A 14,931-nucleotide genomic window follows, 5' to 3' on the forward strand; every position below is an offset into this window, starting at 1 on the left:
TCCTGTGCATAAAGTGGGCATAAAACAAAGCTCTACCAAGCTCTATATACAGTGGCGTAACAAGGATTTTAGAAAGGAGGGGGGGGGGCTATACATTTTTTTAGTAGCCAGCCATCTTTTCCTGCCTTTGACATTATTTGTACTGGGCCAAAGAGGGGTTATGATCCCCACCAGCCCCCCCCCCCCCAAACCCCTTTGGGCGTACCACACTCTGTATGTTTGTAAAAGATTCTGCATTATTGTACTAAAGAAAACCTAACTTTCTTGATAAAGTCTGTACTTGTAGCAGCACTATGTGTGCCACATTCCCAAAATAAACCAATTTCAATTCAGGTAGGCCTAGGAGCAGACCTTCGTGGTGGAGTGGTTAGCACAGCATGCACATGATGACAGGGATCCCAGGTTCGAATCCCAGTCTGGGGATTATTGTTCTTTGTGACTGTCACTTCATCAATTTCATAATATCATCACCCATCCTCATTGTCGCGATTAGTCAAAAGTGGTAGACAAGCGACGTAAAATAATCAATATAAAATATCAATCTCAAATAGGCCTATAGGCACAAGTTTATATATTTGCGGTGCTTCATCTTGCAAGCATAATGGGGTACTCCAAATGTGAATGGTTTTCTTTGAATTGTGGTGCGGACAAGCCTTCAAAAAGTGATTAGTTCTCCCATCTAGGAATTTCCACTTAAAGTGCTGCATTCTAGTAAATGTTTTGCTATTCCGTCTGGATGCTACTGTACTTTCCTCTTCATGTATATTTTTATACTGCCACTTAGTTCATTTACATTGTAGAGATACTGAATTTTACAAAAGTAATTTCTGCAGACTGACAACTTTTCCTCATTACAGTTATTATTTTGAAAGATTCAGGAACATAATCTAGTTTATCCAGGTCTTCAGTTCCTTTTTCAACTAATTCAACTGGGTCCCTCTCTTCATCATTCAATGGGTTTCTATGAATTGTGAACAAAACTGATTGGATGTGATAACTATGGAAATGTTCTAATTAGTTTATGGAACATATCCCGTGGTTACTGGTCGTTTTCTTGTCTGATTGTTCATGTTCACGATGGCCTCATTATTTACTTACGTGCAAACGTTTTCATTTAACGTAAGTATCGACCTAAGGGCTTCACCTTTTGTGGAATACTTGTTGTACGCTTCATCATCTAGTTCTGTCAGACGGAAGAACTAATCACTTTTTGAAGGCTTGTGTCTCAAACCCATAGCTCGACATCCCTGGAAGGGGCTTGGCCTATCTCTCGACCGCCAGTGGAGGTGTAGAGGTGTGGAGATCTTCAACCGGTAATGGGGTGACGTGGGATCAGCACGTCGAACCCCCAGCCATTATAGGAGATTTCCCAGACCAGGTTATGCTACTCACTCGTAGCTCCCCAATTTCCTCATGATGGTGGGCTGCCACCAGTCCTGTACACAGGCCGAAAACCCCGAGACTGAACCGAGGTGGACTCGAACCTATGCCATCCCGCAGTCGGAGCCGAAAGCACAGCACCTTAGACCGCATGGCCACGGAGGAGGACTTTTCAAGGCTTGTCCACACCACAATTCAAAGAAAAACAAGCATATCTGGAGTACCCCATTATGTTTGCAAGATGAAGCACCCGAAAATATAAATTTGTGTTTGATGTTTTAAAATTTCTTTAAAACAATTGCCATGATGTTAACAAAAGCATGTTGGTTATTTGCAGTAACAATATTAAAGATGATGGAAATATCCTAAGTCTGCTTTTCCTAGGCCTATTTGAGATTGATATTAAGTTATTTTACGTCGCATTTCTGCCACGTTTAGCTAATCACGAAAATGAGTATGAGTAATGATATGAAATTGATGAAGTGACAGTCACAAAGAACAATCATCGCCAGACCGGGATTCGAACCTGGGACCCCTGGCATCGTGGCATGGTGTGCTAACCCCTTCACCACAAAGGTCTGCTCCTAGCCTACCTGAATTGAAATTGGTTTATTATTATCAAAGAAAGAAAATCGAAAACTGTCCCACAACTTGTCAACTCATGGACTGTTCCATTTGAAACAATGAAAGGGAGGAGAAATGGCTGTTCCACTTTCTGATAGCAGGGGAGAAAGTGTGATAATTTACATTGACATTTCTTAACATTTACATTTTTTTTCTCGAAGATGGGACGAAGCCCCAATGTTTTTTTCATTTCCATGTGTTAGTACATATATTCAGCTACAAGATGGCATACTTAGTTTAGTTTTTGTTTATGCTGTTTTGATATAAGCCCAATTCTAAAGTTGCGATAATTTTTCGATAACAGATGGCAGCAACATTGTCATTGCAACCTAGTGCCATGTTGCCAGATCTACGAGCATAATCAAGATAAGTATATACAGGTTGGTCGAGCAGGGTATTTATGATGCAAGATGATGTCAGGTTGATTAGTGGAATTTAGAAAATTTTCGTAGGTGTGCAGTAATATTAATAATTTTTATGAGATCAGTTAGATACTTTCATCAGAAGAAGAACGAGTGTATCAGTAATGAATAGCAGTATAAGTCCAAAATATTTATTAAAAAAAAAAAACTAACTTTTGGTTAATTCATTCACCAAACAAAGCAAGGAAGAATAATACAATTACATTTGAAGCAACTGTTGCGTTGGAAATAATTGAATATACTTATAGATAACGATAACCCATTTTGAACAACACTACTTGAAGACAGTTCTTGCTTTTATCAGAAGACTTTACCATATTTTCTTCATAAATTTGGGAGGAAGTTCAGTCTTCAATATGTTAATATTTCTGATAGTTACTCTATAGCCATTCTCCAGTCCTTTGCCTTATAAGTGACTAAAGATTGAGTTCTGTGGCCTTACTTTTGCCGGAGTTTTGTTTCATTCTTAAAATATTTTACAGAAATACAACAAATTTTGAAACAAAAAATGAAAACAAAGTCCTGGGTTCACTACACAAGTCAGTAAAACGTGCTTGTTCTAGGAATTTCTTTGCTTGCGTGTGATGGTGATTGTTAGTATTACCTGAAAATTTTCTTCTGGTGGACATTTTAGGTTTAGATGATATTCAAAATAGGAAAACTGCAAAAGGTAGTCGAATATTTTAGAAACCACATAATGTATTTGTCTGTTTCATAATATATCCTTTGAGAGTTGGTAAACAAAAAAATAAAGTTTCAGACAATAGATTTTCTACAGATGTTACTTGTTAAAGAAATAAAAGCATTATTGAAAAAATGATTAAGTCACTCGTAATGTTAATTTTCAAAGGTGCCCGTAGAAAGGGAGGGGGGAGGGGGGCAGGAAGCAATTTTTTCCCCTGAGATATCTGGAAAAACTTCATGCAATTGGAATAGTATAGCGTAAAAACAAGATCGAGGGGTGACACAAAAGACAAAAGATTCAGTGGAATCTTATACTATGTTATATCTGTAAAAATGTACAAAAAAGCAAAGAACTTTTCATTAACAAACTAATTTATGTTCATGGAAAGGAAGCAAGTCGAATTCGGGTTGCAGTTCGATAAGCAAACTCAGTCTGAAGTTCAACAGCATGGTATATTAAATTCAATTACAATTCTTTGATTTGTAAAACAATAGTAATAATAATAAAATATAAAATGTGAGCTTTTATAACTGAAGGGCAAGATCAGAAATCTTACTCTGTTCCACCCCAAGAGCTCGAAGTGGAAATTCCTATCTGGGGATGAAACTTTACTCAGTTTGGGGAAAGTTGAGCGGAAGCTTGTATGGACAACATGGATTGATTGATTTGCTTTATTTTACTTCGCTTTTTTGTGCTACTTTTGGCTAATTTGCGAAGATGGGGGATGAGATGACATGATGAAATTGATGAATGGACACTCACAAACATCCATGCTCATGCCGGACTTCGAACCCGGGACCCATGGCATCATAACGCGATATGCTAACCACTCCGCCAATGGGGCCAGCAGACAACATGGAGAACGTGCAGTAAGTGGTGGAAATCCGAGAAAATTGTCCTAGTAGGGGGAAGATGTATGAGAATTTTCTTAATTGGGGGATATCATCACCCCCACGTTCTTCCCTCTCTGAGCACTACTGCCTCCCTGAGAAAAAATTCTTTTAGCAGTCTTGGCTGATATCCAGTCCTTGGAAGTAACAAATTAATTACATAACAAGTGACAAGATTTTGAAGTAACACTAGCTGTAACTAGTTACTTTTTGATATTAATAACTGTCACTTCTTTAATCCTCCAAATACCTAGTAACTAAATTAAGTGTTAGTTTTAAAATTGCTTTTCTTTCCTTTTTGCATGGAAACAAATTTTCTTCAGCCGCAAATTTGCAATATTGACTGAAAGAGGGATGATTATTAAGATTGTAATAATAATAATAATAATAATAATAATAATAATATATTTTTATTTTTTGTTTTAAGTCCACTTTATGCACAGAAAGGCTAACTGTAATTATACCTACAGTATGATGTTATATTTCTATCACCAAAAAACAACATTATCTGGTTTTCTGAGAGGTATGCTTCTTGCTGTGCGGGACTCATCCAGTTCAGGACTATCTGAATGTCTCAATGATTATGTGCCATTCATTAGTACACAAGACAAACAAATCACACCACACACACTGTTTCTTTTTTTAGTTGCTCTAGGATATAAAACACAAGTTCTATCAACTTGCAGCCTGATATTAATACATCGTACATAATCATTTCTTGAGCAGATTATGGACTTGTGATGTCTAGTAAAACATCGCCATTGCTCCAAGTTGTATGGGGAAACGAACAACAATGTAGGCCTATGCACTCCAAAGAGCGTATATTACTCTGCTTTGAAAAGTACACACAATCCTCATTGATGATTTGTATTCTATAGCATCTTATCCACAAGCTGCGATGGTGGGCAGTTGCCATTGTCAATCAATTCTGTTGTCTTCTTCTAGAAAAGTTCAAGGTATTCCTTACTATTCTTAGAAGACTCTTCGATTAGACTTTCAAATGCTTATCTGAAAAAGAGGAATAAAAATAATGTTAACATCGTGTATGAGACTGAACTTATAATGCATTTTAAAAAATATTTACATTATATTGTTACAATCTTAGACAAGTTAAGTATATATAATGAAATACAAAGCTTACGTTTCTTCTGTAAATTGATGTGAAAATAATGGATCTAAATGGTACTACAATGGTTGACGATATCGTCTTGTAATTAAAGTGTTACTGGTTCGCTTCACGATAGTTCACTTCAGTGCCTCAGATCCAACTTTATAATGTTTGCTAAACACTAATTTGTGCCTAACAGGAACACACATCAATAAATATAACAGCAGCACTTATTGTTACATTCATAGAAAAAGATAAAACAATCGTTAGAATTGTTTTCATATTAGGTGGCAAGTACAACACTTTATGGAGTCAGGTTCATCCAGGTTCAAACGCTGGATCCATTGTGTTTATCCTCATCATTCATTTCATAAATTCATTATTCATCTTCACTGTGGCAAGAGGTAGAAGAAGGAGGTTATATAGCGGAAAAAACAGTGAAATGGATATTCAGTTCCTACTGTTGAATTGATATATTTTATCAACACTTCACTTGAGTTTGCAAAATCACAAGTTTATGTACATTGTTATTTAGAACAGAAAGTACCTTACAGTTGTAACTACAAAATTTTTACAACGCATAATGGTTTGACAATAATTATTTTAATGTGGTAGTCAAGCTTCATACTCATACCTAACTGGAATTCAAAGCAAACTGTACAAACGACTACTTAAATTCAATAGGATATTGAATCAAATATACATGATTAAAACAAAACATGATTTCTAGGATGCTCTATGCTATCGGCAATTATGTGATTGTCCTTGTACTTTCACAATATGGGAACTAATAATCTTTACTAATATATGCGTATACTAATTTTTAAATTTCCCATAAGCATGCAAACTATAGTTTGGTAGACGGTAAGACTTCGCTGTTGTACTTTTACAGTTTAAGAACAAACTTTAAAGCATGAAGTTAAGATACACTTTTACTACGAGCTGTCGTAAAGTTTTAAAGGCCAAGAAAACAGAGAGGTATACACTTTCCACAATCAGTTTCTGGCGTGCTTCTGTGAAAGAAGACTACAGAACGGTGTCTGTAAATTGTATAACATTCAGAAATCTAATACCAAATCTATTGGAATCCAATCTTACTTAGAGTAACATGAACATGAATATTTGCAAGTTGCATAAATTGAGTCCTAGTTTCTAACTAGAAAGATACAATGTTGAAAACAGGTCAAAACGACTTGTTCAGTACAAGGGCAAAATGAAATTGTGAAAAAAACCGCCTGATTTGCAATTGTAAACGATTCGATGTACATGTGAATAGAGCAAGTGGAATGGTGATGGAGCATTTTGTGCCATACTGATTTAATAATAACATATGTAATCCATATTAGAGGCATATTTCATGCTCTAGTAAGAATACTAACACAATAAATATCTGGATCATGTATAACCTAAAATTTAACATCCTATTCTAATTTTACAATTACAAACAATTATTATTTTTGATTCGAAGCAAAAACTAGCGTGCAGATACGTTCAAGCGATATTCTCGCAGAAATTGTCACATTATAATTTCTCAACATTAAATATATATACATTCTGCACCTATTTCATATTAACAAATGTTTTGCTTTTAATGGATAATAAATATCAAGCAACAAACAATTTAGTGCAAAACTTACCCTTCAAGTTATTCCATTTTTCTCATATCTTCGATGAAACATTTGTTCCCTTATTCTCCTATATGTTGTAGTTATTCTCTGGTAGCTTTTTTTGAGTTTCGGGCAATCAAGCACTCTCATTGATCATATCATTAGAAAACACGGAGTGAAATTTTGGCAACAGTGTATGCTACAATCTACACCACCACGACGACACATCACTTCAAAAACCATAAACATAACCACTACTTTCTGAAAATACGAAATGTTTTCACCTTTTCACATAGTATTTCAGGTACTTGCGACTACAGACTGGGTTCATTGTTTCACAACAAAATCTTGCTTACTAGTCATAAAAGACAAAAATGCACCGGTCTTGGTAAGAAATACCACTTCAACGCCATCTGTACACAGCAGTTTGAATATTACGGAGACGTTATATTTTCTGTTATTTACTTAAATGTCTTTAATCCTAACAAAATTATAGGTATTCCAGGATGTAGTGAACAAAACAATCTTTTACATCTGAAAATTTCTTCCTTACAAAATCTCTATTAGTGGTACGGTTGTGTCTGGGAATTTGGGCCTATTCCTTAGCATGGCTTTAGATCTCCCTTAAAGGGTCATATCTACTAACAGCATCAATATCTAATGTGCTACATCGAGTAGCTTGTCCTAATAGTGAGCTCCAATGCGCAGTAAACAAATCATTGGGGCACTGTTGCTTAACCATGAGAAGTAGGGGCCCCGCAATGTTCTTTTTCTGTGCTCCTGAAATTTTATATACTCCCAGAAATTCAACAAAGAGTATCTCTTATATATATAAAAAATCAATATACGAAACATAAATCTGATTCCCAGTAACATATCATATGACGTCTACGATAATAAGCAGCGTATTTTCTCCGCCAAAGGAGCCGAGGCAACTCTCCGAAATGCAGAATTAACTTATTTGCTCATAGATGATCATCGATAGGAAAATATGCTACCCAGTTTGTCGTAAATGTAGTGTAGTGTGTCAATTGTCTACAGTTATGAATCCAGTAGAAAGAATCTGTTGCTCAACCAGTTGATGCCTTATTGCTATACAATAAACAATCAAACTTGGTAATTCATGATCTTTTAGCACTAACATTAGTTACACCTGATATTTTAAATGTAACTTCCCACCAAATATTTTCAAGGGGGCCCAAAGCCTTTTCATATTGAAATAAGAGCCGAGATACATTTTCCACACTGTCCACACTTGTTATGTTTTACTTCAAAGGGGCCCCAAAACTCAGTAGGAGGTGGAGTCCAGGGGCAATTATCCCTTTACCCTAAGGGCCAGTACTCCCTCTTCTGACATGAGGATGTATGAGTTAAATGCCACCATTATTTTGGGAGGATTTTGTGAAGTTAATTTTTCTTACATTTTTCTTAAATGTTTAATTTTTTTGCTTATTTCTGTCGAACCAGTTCTACTTTTCCAATTTGTTACGATTCTGTGATCTACATTGTTCGATGTGATAATTCCTATCTGCGAATTTGCTTCTTCGAGTTTGGGATCAACTTGAAGACAATGCAGTAAGTGGAGGATAATGCTTATGCAAATTAGCATCCCCAAATGTGGGGGGATGCTTTATGATTTTTTTTCTTAGCTGGGGGATAGCAACCCCTTCGTCCCTCCCTCCCACATGCACACTTCGAGTATTGATGATATATTAATAAAACGGTTCTTGTTTCATGAGAAAGTATTAATATATGTTCAGTGGTCTATCAAAAAGAAATGGCATCGTTTAAATTATGAATAATAATATTGAGGTCCACTGACACCAAAAAGGTGTTTTCACACCAACATGGTCTTTAGTTTTACATGTGGTATTTAAAATGTTACTCTGTACCAAATATTTTCAAGGGGTACCCAAGCCTTTTCATATTCAAATGAGAGCTAAGAAATTCCCCACAATTTTAACTCAATGAAATATGGATTGGAATCCCAAAGAGGAGTGTTTACTATCCTATAAACAATTCTCCCCAAAACTAATTTTTTAATTGAATTGTTTGAATTGTCCAAACCTGTTACGTGTTACATGTCATTCTCTATTTTTAGCTACACTGCAACAAGGTAGATGATTTTTCTTGTAACTGTTAAACACTTCAAAGGGGCCCAAAGACTCAATAGGAAGTGGGGTCCAGGGGTTAATTATCCCATTGCCCTAAGGGTTAATATACACCCTCTTCTGTCTATTTTGTGAAATTCTTTTTTCTTTCGTGTTGAAATTCTTTCGAACCAATTCTAATTTTCCAGTGTATTATGATTTTTTTATAATCTACAGTGTTCAAAGTGGAAATCCCAAGCTGAAGCTAAGCTTGGTTGAGTTTAGGGATAGGAGGGAGGATGTTTGTATGATTCAACATGGAGACAGTGCAGTGCTTATACAAATATCGTAGATGGGGATGCTTTATGAAATTTCCTGATGATTTATTAAAAAACATGTCTTGTTTCATGAAAAAGTCTAAGGAATACATGTTCTGTGATATATATCGAAAATAAAATGGTATCGTTAAAATTATCATTAATAATATTGAAGTCCATTAACATTAAAATTACTCCATGTTTGATGGTGAAGTCCTTCCGGTACGCTTTCATTGCGTGATGCATTTTAAGTTAATACAGTCCCAGCTTTCAAGACTGGAGTCCAAGCAATTTCTTTCTAGTAGATTCCACTTGATCTTGAGATGCTGGATCAAAACCAATAATCTAAAGGCCCAGTTCAACCCCCAAAACTAAAATGGTAAGTTTTCTTGAAAAATCTTCACTAAAAGGCCCCCAGTGTATTGCTTGCAGGTAGACCATGGACAACTGTGCTACACCACTGATGAATTCCACACAAAATTCTACTTTCAGAGTACAACTTCAGTAAACTGTCACCCTGATGAAAAGTAAGTGACTTGCTCTTTCTCTATAACATAATTAATGGTATAATAGATAATTCCAACATATTATCAGGCATAACATTAGTGTTCCGTTTTTAAAACACGTCTCACATACACAAAATCTTTGATTGCCTGTGAGCAAAACCATCAGTTCTTTCAAACTCTCCAGTGTATAGCATGCAATTCTTTCAACATGATTGCAAGTTTAAATAAAACCATTGATATTTTTGCTACGAGTTTGTACAAATTTAAAAAAAAAAAAGTTACTGAATCTATTGTGCAGTGAACCTATTGTAATAATATTATGTAATTAGAGCATTATAATTGGGCTCTATAAATAAATGAACTGTAGCTGATTAATTTTATTATTTACATTTTCTACAGTGCTTTCTTTGATTTAGTAGCTCTTTAACTTTACATAATTATAGCTTGTGTTGTCATAGCAAACCAACTTATGAACAGAAATGCACCATCAGAATCAATGCATCATACCTTGATTGGACCTTTAAGGCAATGGTCTGCAAGAGCGAAGCCACTGATGGTCGACATTTACGTAAAATTATTTTTCACACATAAGAGTAAAGAAATTTCTGTGTTTAATGTACATGAGAACAAAATACCAATATACAGTATTTACTCAAATTTAATGCGCCACCAATTTTCAAAACCTTGAAACCAAAAAGAAAATAGTTGCTGGCAAATGTAGTACACACCTCCAGAAAAAGTTGATTTTATACAACAATGGGTGATTACAATGTGACGCTATTATTTGTTATGCAAATTATATTACAAATAGGCTTACTGGCATTTCAATTACAGTGTTTCAAGTTCAGTGCTTATTTTTTAAACTAAACCTGAGAATTCATTGCACTCGAATCTAAAATGCACTTTAATTTGACCCAAAAAAGTTGCACATTCGATTCGTAAACATGCAGATAGAAATAGCTCATTTGTAATTTATTATCCACTCTGTATAAAGTGAAAGCCCATGTATAACTGCTTGGAACCCACATAGGAGTTAAGTTGAAACAGCGCAGTTTGTGTGCTGCTGTGACGAAAGTGTATTGCGAGTGGACAAATGGCACCATTGCAAATAATCAACATGGGAAACTGAAAACCACGTGCCATTCATGTGAGAGGTGAATATTGGCTACAAGGGTGGAGGAGGGCCAACTGACACACTACAGTGAAGCAGTGTATAATGTAATCATCAAAATGAACCAGGGGGCTGACCAGACTTGTGTCTAAATGATTAGATGGTCACTGAAACTATGCTAACAAAGGTGCATCAGCAGATAAAGTTTCACTTTGCACCGTAGTATCGGAATTAGACCTCCACTGATTGGCGAAGGGTTTTCCTCTCCAATGGGCGGATGTTGGCATTTCAGGCAAGAAACAGTGGAGATACATTTTTTTTTTCAATGAACAAAAATTACAGCTTAGAAAAACTGGAAAGTTTCTTAAATACTCTTGAAAAACACTAACAACTAGTCAAATGAAAGCATCGACTTACTGCCAGGTTCTGTCTCTTCGCATATTTTAATTCTTGCCGAATTTGTCCCACATCTCCAACTCTCTTTGGGGTGGAAATGTTTGGATCCTGTGCTCTCCAGATATGTGGTGCCTTCAGAAGACATTTCTGTCTGAAAAGAAAAGAAGAAATGAAACACATATATACATAAACCTCTGGAAGTGGTGATTAAACTCTCAAAGAATATTCAAAATGGATGCATAGAAGCAAAGAGTTTTGATAAACAAATTTACAATTTTCTATACCAATCCTACTTGCACTAGTCAAGCACATTTACTTAAAACTTACTTTAAACTCTACGGTGCTCTGTATGAGAAAAACAATTTTAAACAAAACCAACATTTTATGCAGCCTGGACTCACCAAATCTATATTCATGTTGAAAATGATTTGTAATGCATACACGGTGAAAAAGTATTTTCATTATTACATCCAAACCCACAGATTCAAATATCAACGTTCTAATTTGATGCCAAGAAGAAGTTTCCTTCACTGAGTGCAAGGAGTCAAACAAGCGTTGGTCTAGGTAATCCAATAGCAGACTCCACTAAATAAATTTCTTTAAGGCTGTTACACCACAGGGTTTAGTTGTAATTCAGAATACTAATCTAAGGTTAAGTACACTTGTAAAGCTAGAATTGTACATGGGCACTTACAAATGTATTGCATTATTTACTCTAAGGCTGCGGTGGCTCAGTCGGTAACGCGTCTGACTACCATGCTAAAGGTCCCGGGTTTGATCTCTGGCCGGTTCAAATCCGGGAATTTTTCTAACTTTGGAAGCGGCTCTGGCGCCCACCCAGCGTCGAATGACATGGGTACCTGGGGGAAACCCTGGGAGGTAAAGGCGGTCAGGGGCGGCGTGATGCTGATCACATCACCCCCACTCACGACCAGATCAAGAAAGTGTGGGGTGTTACCCCCACCCCCTATATGCCTTCATGGCGTGGTGCTAATCACAGGGGACCACTTTACCTTTTTTATTTACTCTAGAACAGGGGTGCCCACAGGGGGGTGAATATGGCGCAGGATGCGCCATCGAAATTCTTGGGGGGGGGGATTTTTTCCCTTCAAATAATATAAAATTCAACATTTATATTTTTTCCAAAATACATGTAAAAATTTTACACCTTAAATATAATCCATTAGCTGAAGAAAATAAAGTGTTTATGGGTATATTAGGCCTTAATTGACACGTGGGTTGGAGGAGGATTCTGAATTAAACTTTGGAGGGGGGGAGGCAGTATCCATTTCTAGGTCTTAGATTATGGCAGGTATTTTAGTTAGAGGTGGATTGAGCATTAAATTGAGGGGCGTATCCGATTCTTGTGTATTACTATTGTCTTAGCCTGTTGTGGAAATTCTGGTGTGGAGACTGAGAATTTTTTTTTTTTGGAGGAGCCAATATCCAGCTTTGAATATCAACACTAAGTCTAAAATTGGAATGGAAATTTTGCTGGTAGGATTGAGTATTAAATTTAAATGGGGAGAGAGGAAGCTCTTGATAAAGTGTTAAATCCTAGATTGTCAAGGAATTTCTGTAGGGGAGAGAGAGTTCGAACATTACAAGTTGGAGACTATATTTATCGAAATAGCATCCACACATTTTCGACCCCGAACGTGCGAAAGGAGAAGCAAGAAGACTAAATATCTCGAGGTCTTAAGAAAGTATTGACACCCCATCAGTGGCGGATTGAAGACATTCTCTCGGAATGAGCGGACACTCATTACGACCCCCCCGCCCGAAGTTTCGGTGCCCCAGCACACTTCCCCCACAAACTACGTAAAAAGTAAAGTGCTCCCCTGTGCATAGCACCACGCCATGAAGGCGTATAGGAGGTGTGGGGGTAACGCCCCAAACTTTCTTGATCCGGTCGTGAGTGGGGGTGATGTGATCAGCATCACGCCCCTAACGGCCTTTACCCCCCAGGGTTTCCCCAAGGTACCCATGTTATTCGACGCTGGGTGGGCGCCGGGGCCGCTTCCATCGTTAGAAAAGTTCCCGGATTTGAACCGGTCGGGGATCGAACCCGGGACCTTTAGCATGGTAGTCAGACGCGTTACAGACTGAGCCACCGCGGCCATGCCACTACGGTCCTCCCATATATGTCATAAAATCAGTCTTTAACTAAAACCTTCGTTTGCCTGTGCTCATTGTTAAAAACGGACGTGTTTGTTTATCTTTGGTGAGGAGCACTATTCCACACATAATATTTTATTGGCTGAACTTTGGAAATTGTGCGTTCTGCAGAGGCCACAGTTACGGGTAAAGTGAGGAAAATCAACTAAGCATAAATAAACCCGGAAAAGAAGTGTAAAGCTTGAAGCCCACGCCTAAAACAGCGGCAACAGAATGGAACAGTTTCCCTTCCGGCGTCTCAGTGGGCGATAATCCTTAAGATGACCTGCCGGAAATTCCATGCTTCGGTTCCGTGCGTTTCCCTGTAGTGGGAGTTACACCATTTGATTTGAATAGAAGCAGACAACAGAATGTTGCCGGATATTTCCGTGTTTTGCCGCGTCTCAGTGGGCGTCATGCTTAATGGTAGTATACCAGGATGAAAGTAGTGACGTCTTGAGTAGTCTCCAGATTTGTGATCAGTGGCGTGCCAAAGGAGGTGGGGGGGTGATGGGAGTCATAACACCCCTTTGCTCCAATATTTCCTAAAGAAGAACGTACATCCCCTTTCGAAGATCCTGGACACGCCACTGTTTATGATATATTTCATTGACAGTGTCTGAATGTATTAGGTGTACGCGATTAGAACTAACGTCGCTGGTACACTTTTGAAGTTTTTTTTCTTGATAAATCAAGGAGCATCGCAGGACAAAAATAAACGATTTAAAGGCCCACAATGCCCCTATTCTACCTGCTACAGGTACGTTTAATACAAGCCTTGGTACTTAATAAGTAATAAATAATTAATGTGTTATTGTTTTCTTCAATTTCATCTTTATTTAATAGTAGAACAACAAAAAAGGAATCGTAATCCTAATTTTTTTAAAAAAGCTTGAAGCACCGCTTGCACCTCCGGTTTTTATAGCACTGTATAAAATGCTACAACGTTTACTGAGGTAACCAATCATTCTAAGTTGTTTAACTTCAATAAAATAAAGAATGTAATAGAGTTCTCAAAAATCACAATAAATTGATTTTTGATTAAAATAGATGTGACTCTTGGGAACAGTGGAGCAGCTTATCCTTTGTCATGTCCCAACAGGCAACAAAAGCATTCCTGTGTCACCTCCCACAGTTGCTAATTTTTAGCTCTTGGGTATGTCATAGAATGCCACAATGTTTGATGTAATTCATTCTAACTTTGCAAATTTATCAATAACTAAAAAAATAAAGCCCTTGTGAGAGGTGCACGACAAGAATGATCGACCCCTCAAGCCTTTATTTCGTCCTTCCAGCAAGCTATTAAGATTGATAGTTGTAGTTTGCCTTTTTTTTTCATCGCCCTAGTGGTGATGGGGTACATGTCAGAAGCTCTCTCTCTCTGGCTACGGCCTTTCCACAGAGACCGCGCATGAAAAAATGAGTGAGCAGGCAAAGGTGGCGGGAATATTTTCTACATGTTCTGTGAAGGGGCGGCAGTAGCGAAGCGTAGTCTTACGAAGGAGGCAAGCAATGTTTCAGTACAACAAAACATGTAGTACAACGACATGCCGAGGGGAAAGATTCAAGGTTTATAGCCTCATTTACCCAGTCGCTGGATTTGTCAAAATATCGTAATAAAGTGACTGTACTAAAAAT

The 14,931-nt window shown here is 37.2% G+C and overlaps 1 long non-coding RNA gene across 1 annotated transcript in view; it reads right to left on the reverse strand.

Annotated features, from left to right (window-relative positions):
• LOC145985007 (uncharacterized) overlaps positions 1 to 14,931 on the reverse strand; it is a 28,605-nt gene that overhangs the window by 7,903 nt on the left and 5,771 nt on the right. Inside the window, exon 3 of the long non-coding RNA XR_014441383.1 lies at positions 11,158 to 11,287. This is a non-coding gene — a long non-coding RNA (uncharacterized LOC145985007). The remainder of the gene's footprint in view (positions 1 to 11,157; positions 11,288 to 14,931) is intronic.

Source organism: Lepisma saccharinum, chromosome 3, assembly GCF_977018435.1.
Source record: "Lepisma saccharinum chromosome 3, izLepSacc3.1, whole genome shotgun sequence".
NCBI lineage: Eukaryota > Metazoa > Arthropoda > Insecta > Zygentoma > Lepismatidae > Lepisma > Lepisma saccharinum.